The following is a 7,513-nucleotide window of genomic DNA, read 5'->3' on the forward strand; positions in this document are numbered from 1 at the left end:
CACATGTAAAGGCGGGCCCTCCCACCCCCCACTTGACTCACTTTTTTTTTTTTTTTTTACCCACAGGAAACCAAAAATGTGGATCCTTGGGACTTCTCATGGATCTCTCAAATGCACTTCAGCCTTATTTCATAAATGATACAATATGTTGGAGGAGATGACGTTTACAGGATTGGGCAATCAGATTACACAATACTACAATCAGTGCAGGTGTTGTTTTATTTATTTATTATTGAAACCTATCAAATTATTACAAAGTATAATGTAGCAACCATGCTGTTAAAATGTATTATATTCTTTTAGATATCATCTTTTTTTTTTAAAATTGACTTTAAGTGTCCTTATTTTTTAGTTTTGTAATTCCTTACTTGTGTCTGCGAAGTCTTAAAGCCGTTCAGTCATGTCACCTTTTGCTGCACCTTTTAAAACTTTCCACCAAATGATTGTAACATGTGGTCCCTGAGGCTGTGCTGATGGCTACTAAGCTAAAACATCTACTATGTTCGGTTGCAACTAAATGAAGTTCTAACTCCGACCGCTTCTGGTGTGAATACAGGCCAGCCTCGATCTGAACCAACAACAGAAAATGTTTTTATTTACTTTATGAGCCACCGTTGTCGGGCATTATGGTAATGTTGCTAACGCTAATTCTGCATGTTCTGATTGAACCGAAGGCGAACCCAATCTGCTGTTTTGTGCTTAGCGATGCTGCTGCCAGCATTTTGTGGGTATGGGGATGTAGAGTATCTCATCTAATTCAGCTTGCAGAACCCATTTGCCAACTCCAAAGACCATTTCCGGTGTGAATGCACCCTAAGTATAACACATCTTAGCTCCTTTCTTTGTACCAGTCACAGTGCAAAAAGGCCCATCCTGAGTCAATGAACATGCTAGTTTGTTTGCCCAGCAAGTCCACTTGTTTGCGGAGGTGTAAACTCTGATTTGGACAAAAAAAAAAAAAGCAAAGCGAATTCTGGTCCACATTCTGAATTCTGGTTTCGGTTTGGTTGAAGTGAACTCTGATGCATTTCGAATGCACGTGTGAAGGCTAAGCAAACAGGAGACTGCCCCAAAAGCAGGAAGGACAAAGGAACTAAAACAAAGATTTCTTTGGATAAATGCAACCAAAACAAATGCTTGTGTCCAGGACTAGTGGGGGAAGAGGTTTGCGCTGAGCCCATTGCTGAAGAGTGTTGGTTTGGCACATGTGCCAAAGAGAAATCCCACAATCGCTACAATCTGACGAGTCTCCAGTTTTGCTTAGATTTCAGGAAGAAGACAGTTATGGTCAGTGTCTTGATCAGAGGATTTTGTATCATTTCTTCGGTGCAGTGGCACCACAGGTGAGGAGGTAAACCGGTTGCTCAAAGGGTTTGGTATGCTTGACACGGTGCAGCGTGAAAATGAATTGCCTGAGCTGAAAATGTAACAAATGTTGCAATTGTGGTCGCCAATTGAATCAAGTCAGGTGTGAAAACACCCTAAAACTCCAGACATCAGTATTTTCTATAAGCACATTTTACTTCAGTTATTGCTACTTACAAGCTACTTTGGACTATTTTGTCTAGACTCTGAAATCTTTTACCTTTTTGGGTTTCTTGCACCATAGGTCCTGACTTTGACTGAGCCATTGGTAGTCCTTTACTCTGGCCTAAGCACTGTCCTCGTGGAGGTTAACCTATGCCCTTCCACAAGTACATGTCGTCAAAGATTTCCTCCCAGGATTATACTTTATTTAGTACCAAGCAGTTCTCATCAACTCTGATCCAACTTCCTTGTCGCTGACGAATGAACACATTCCCACAGCATAATGCTGCCACCATTATGTTTCACTGTGGGGATGGAGCCTGTCTTTGGTTTCATCTGGTCTAGATATCCACATGGCTTTTCACAAACAGGACTTTTTCTTACAGACAAAATTCACGGAGTGCTTTGGCTTCACATTTATGCACTACTTTTAATTAAAATAAAATGCACTGAAGCTTTGTGGATGCACAGATTGCTTAATATTCATTGCTAAAACTTATCGATCATATTATTGTTTCTTTCATGAATACATGTGGCAATGTTACTCTTTTTTCATCTCGTATGATTGCGTGCCTCTAATGTCTTAATAGGATCTATTCTAATTTAAATCGAGGTATATTTACCTTTGAATAGGTCATCACAGCTCACTCTTCATATTTGGCCTTCAGAAGGCTAATCTCATGCGAACTAAGTGTTGCTGTGGGGCGGAGGAAAGAAAGTACATTTTTAATGATTTAGCATTGAGTGGCTTTCTCTTCTATATACCGTCATCTCATTTCCATGATTTGTAACTACTTGGTGGCTGGAATTATACCTTAGGGAGAATAATTCCTTGGCAAAATACACACTGAGCAATTATAATTTCCGAGGATACTGAAAAATGACCCCCATTATTAAGCCTGTTTGATGATTAAAGCCAATGGATCATTGGAATTTTCTAAGGTCTGCCAGTGCTAAAAGGCTTTTTGTGTGTTGTAATTTGGAAATGGGGGGTGGAGAGGGGGTATTTATGAATGCAATCACACTTAAGTATTTGCGTACTTTATTTGTTTTGGTCATTTTATCGAGTAACAAATGTACCACAAGGGTTCAATATAAATGTATCCTACAAACACTGACAATAAAAAAAATGCTGAAGATAACCAGTGTAGGAGTCTGTTAATGCCATGGGAAACAAATTGCCATGTAGCAAGACATCCAAATTTCCCACAAAGTGTCTGGAATCTGGAGTAAACACACACACACACACACACACACACACACAAAAAAAAAAACCCAAGGGCATTACAGGTGCATCATGATGACGCACGCCAGTCATCAGTGTCCTCGGCAATGTCATTCCAAAGTTTGGGGGGGAAGAAGCTGCTGGAATGGGTTCAGCGAGGCGGACTTGTTCTCCCTATCCTAATTCTTTCTGACATTCTTTTTTCCTCTCACTCTATTGTTTTGATGCAAGCTGGTATCCTATTGGTAGAAATGAAAAGGCAAGTTGATTGATCAGACTGGGGGGTATTGATCAATGTGAACCTCTGCCATGACCCTTGACCTACCGATTGACAGCGGCCTCAGTAATGAGGCCTCAGTAAAAAGGCCATGGGATAGAGGTTTTGGGGAAGGGCAACTGTGGGGGAAAAAAAAAAAAAAAAAAAAACGAAACCCAAGGGAATGGGTTGTGCAGACACACAGATGCACACACAAACACAGTCCAATCAACTTGGCGCCATTGTTAGATTGCAATGCCCTCGATAACCCCAATTTGCATAATCGGCTTTTACATTGTTCAGCCCAGACACATTAAGGTGCAGCGTTTTGCATTGTTGACTCCAAATCAGCACGTGCCTATTGTTTGCTCATCTCAATGTTGCATTATGTGTTGTTGTCTTATGCTGCAGCATGTGTTTTTTTTTTTTTTTTCTTTTTTTTTTCTGCTTACTGACTTTAGCGTTATACTAAACACATTGCGCTTGGCTCATTGTGCTTCATTTCCCGACATCACAGTTGCACTGCAGCACCCCGCCATTGTTTACGCACTCCACAAAGCATGCTGATTGCTTGTGATCTAAGCAAGGCAAATAAGGTATGTTCTTCACAAAGCGAGCTGCGTTTTAGAAATGTTGTTGACCAGGTGCATTCTAGACATTCTTGCAATTTTTTTTGTCTTTGGTTATAATTTTGTCAGGGCTGCAGCTGTACATGGAGATGTTGTTTCTTTGGTTTTGATATGGTTTTTCAACCCCGAGCCGAGGCAAGGGGGAAAACTTCTGAGGAAATCAAACAAAGCGTTCAATCTCTTTGTGTACATGAAGTTTTCTTTTTTGGAAAACAAAGAAAGCGTGTGCATTTTTTCGACACACGCTCATGCCAACGTGCAAAACTCCACAGGCTCTGTGTAAACAACAAAGAACATAAACAATAAAATAAATATTTGTCAACTGTAATCAAATTGAAAACAGTAAAATTGATAAGAAACACACGTGCACACGCCAGTTTAAAAACCACGCTGCTGAGCAAGTTTTTAGTGTTCACAGCAGTATGGAAACATGAAGCCAAAAACAGGAAGGTCCCAAATTATTAATACACCCAGAAATAATAGTTTGAAAATAATCCCTTATTTTGACCCATATGCATCTTGTCATTTAAAATGGTATTTATTTATATAAAAATATAAACATGTCTCCTCCATAAATAGTACACATTTATCAAAAACTGTGTATTTTTGATGCATGAGCAAGACTGAGAGTCATAGTGGGTTTTACGCTACTTAAATAAACACTACTTTAAGATTTTGTATTGTTAGATTTTTTTTGACATTCCTTTGAATACATATTATTCAATCACTTGACAGAATAACTGAGGTTTGTTTTTTTTTTTTTCAGAGGGATTGTGCAAGCTTCTCCCAAAGATAATATTCAAACAACTTAAAATATACATAAAGTTGCGAAAAGCTACATTATAAACATCGTTACGCCCACCATTTTGGAATTATAGAGATTTATTATTATTAACTTTGAAGGATCTGTTAGTACATGGTCTCTTACCATTGAATAAGGTTCAATGGAGTGTAAAGTAAAAAATGGTTGATAACATATTCATTTGAACCCCACTTTAGGTTTATTGGAGTATGGGGTAAAGGTAGTGCAGTAAAAATTACTGTCCTTTTAAAAACAAATAGAAAGATTTATTAAAATTAGAATCAGCGTGGACATCTAAAACATTTATGCTTATTTTGGCAGATTCACAGTTCATCTGGAGTTCAGTATCCCTCTTTCTGTTTAATTAATTTACAATTATTTTTCTTATACATACTAAATTGCTTCAATGGGTTCTCAAGTTTGTTGTTGACCCTTCCTAGCCAGTTGATTAGTCTAGGACCGGTTGTTTGGGCTTCTATGCGGTTATTTATGTAGCTTTTTTTCCTCATGTATTCAAATAGATTCAGTGGAGATAGGAAAAGTTTTAATAATGACCGTGATTGTTTATAAGAGGTATTAAAAATCGACCTCAGAGGATAAAGCTTTTATTGTTGAATTGCTTGCTATATCATTTGAATAAACAATGAGATCCTATGCATAGCAATAGAAAAATTATTTTCCAACGAGGACTAACAAACATTCAGCGACTCTAATTAAACTTATTGCAACATCTATTTTTTATTTATTTTTTGTTGTTGTCGTTAATTAACTAATTCCCTTTCCATTTCTTACTGGAACAAAGGTACATTTACGTTTGAACAAATTAACTTGGAAAAAAATAAGAACAGTTGGAGAATCCATAAGGTGAATGAACATTGCATTCGCTTAACATTTTTCAAGTATTCATCGCTTCTGTTGCATTAGACAAACTCATGTGAGGGGTTCCTGATATCTTCCAAGAAATAATTTAAAGTTCTTACTCCTTTCCTGGAAAATTTGAGACATCAATTTGTGCCCAAAACTGTTGTTGGGGGCTTGATACCTCAACCTGGTTAATACCACTGCAGAAACCAGTCTACTGTGTATTTTTATGGACAAGCGTCACTGCAACTGTATTTCAAGTAGGCAGTCTAATGAGCTTTCTAACTATCTCCATATGGATGTGCTCTAAAGTCTAGACGGAGGGGCAGTAGTGGTGGTAAGCGATGGTGTGCTGACTGTGCCATACTCCCGCACTCCTGCACATGTAGCTCTTCCCCATAAAAACACCAGAGTTAAACCAAGGGCAAGCCTCACTTGTTTTGCGAACCACAGTGTATATGCATATTTACACATGTAGGCAGTGATATGTTATGTTGTTCATTGCCAATCCATATTTTGTCAAGAATCTCCATTGTTTTTCTTTTTCTTTCACGTTGCCTTCGTGTACTTATTTTTTTTTCTTTCTGAAGAATGCTGGCATTTTGAAAATGAACCAATAAACTTGCCTATCTTAGAACATTTTTACTAGACTGTGGAAGGCTTGTGTAAGATCTAATTATTGAAGTAGTTCTTTAATAATAATATATTAATAATGCACATTCTATTATCATCAAGAGATCAAACTGGCCACTTTTAAGTGTTAGAATTATCAACATGTAGTTTTTCTCCACTCCATGTGGATTATCCCTATGGGTATTCCACCATAGCTTTCCAATTTTGTCTTTGATGCAGCATCTTTTATTTGTTTAGAAGGGAGAAACCTGTGATTTAAGAACATTGCACGGCTCCATAAATCTCCCAATCAACAATAACCAGTTTCTTCAATTTGTGGATGGTGTTTTCCGTGTGATGTGTGATTTGTACTTTTGATTTTCTGCTACAGATAGAATTTTGCATGTACACCTAAAAGCGAGAATACGTTTCGCTGAGACAACCACTGGTGACTCCACAGAACCACACTTAAAAAAAACTGAACTTTTTATTAGACCACACAAGTAAAAGGAAAAAAGAAAAGTAGTTATATATATATATATATATATATATATATATAATTTAGCTCATTGTTGAAGTTACATAATTTCACATTAGTGGATAATTTCTATTATTTTTGGGGGGATCACTGAATAAAATGGTAGGGTTTCAAGAGAAATGCAAGAGATCGTAATAAAACAAAAATATTTCCCAACAGATGAATTCTTGTCTCTTGCAGGAGCAGGAAAAGAGTAGCAGACCTCTTTCAACTAGCTGGCCAGCAGTGTGCAGCAGCAGGTGGGGAAGGGTTTTTGTTTCATTTTCATTTATTAGCATATGTGACGTCTGTCCCCCCCGTTGAATATTTGCTGATATTAAACTCCACAGCTTGAGAAAAAATATTTTTCTACACAGTGAGAAAATTGCACTCACCAGCCTGACAGATTTCCTGCAAGTCAGTAATAATCTTATTTTCTGTCAAATCACCATTTCACATTCAACCCGCAACAAAAAGCAGATTCCATCTTCAGTTTATATTATGTCTCTGTCCAGCTGAATGCTACTCTTCCACGCTGAGCACATATTAATGACAGCTGTCACGGGCATTAGAGAAGATTAACCCCTATTCTTGCACGTATCTGCATTTTTTAGTAGTAGAAATATTCTGTGCTAAAGTAGGAACCACACCTCCATGTCAGCCAGTGCTTTCTTTTTACTGGAAAGTGCATGCGTGCCAGTTTTCACGGAAGCCTGGAAAACTCAGGCTGGTATCTGTTTGTGGGTAGAATGGGATAATACTCTTAAGTGCTTTAATGGATATTTTTGTAACGGTATTATATTTAGAAATAGCGACCACCTTACTAAGTTCTGGGTGAAACTAAAGCTTTTCTTCTCTAAATGCTTAACAGTTCCCATGAATATACTAATTTCAGCCTAATTTGCAAAGTTTTATAAAGACATGCCATTATGTTTTATTTTAACAAGAGCTCAGCTACGATAATCAACACAAGGTACTTAGATTTTCTTTCTAGAACAGCCACGGTACAGATTAAACTGAATGCATTAATGGATTATAGGACTGCGCTTTTTTTTTTTCTCTCCCCCACATTTGACTTGCACTT

This window comes from Poecilia latipinna, unplaced genomic scaffold (assembly GCF_001443285.1).
Source record: "Poecilia latipinna isolate Pla-1442-1.1 unplaced genomic scaffold, P_latipinna-1.0 Scaffold319, whole genome shotgun sequence".
Taxonomy (NCBI): Eukaryota; Metazoa; Chordata; class Actinopteri; order Cyprinodontiformes; family Poeciliidae; genus Poecilia; species Poecilia latipinna.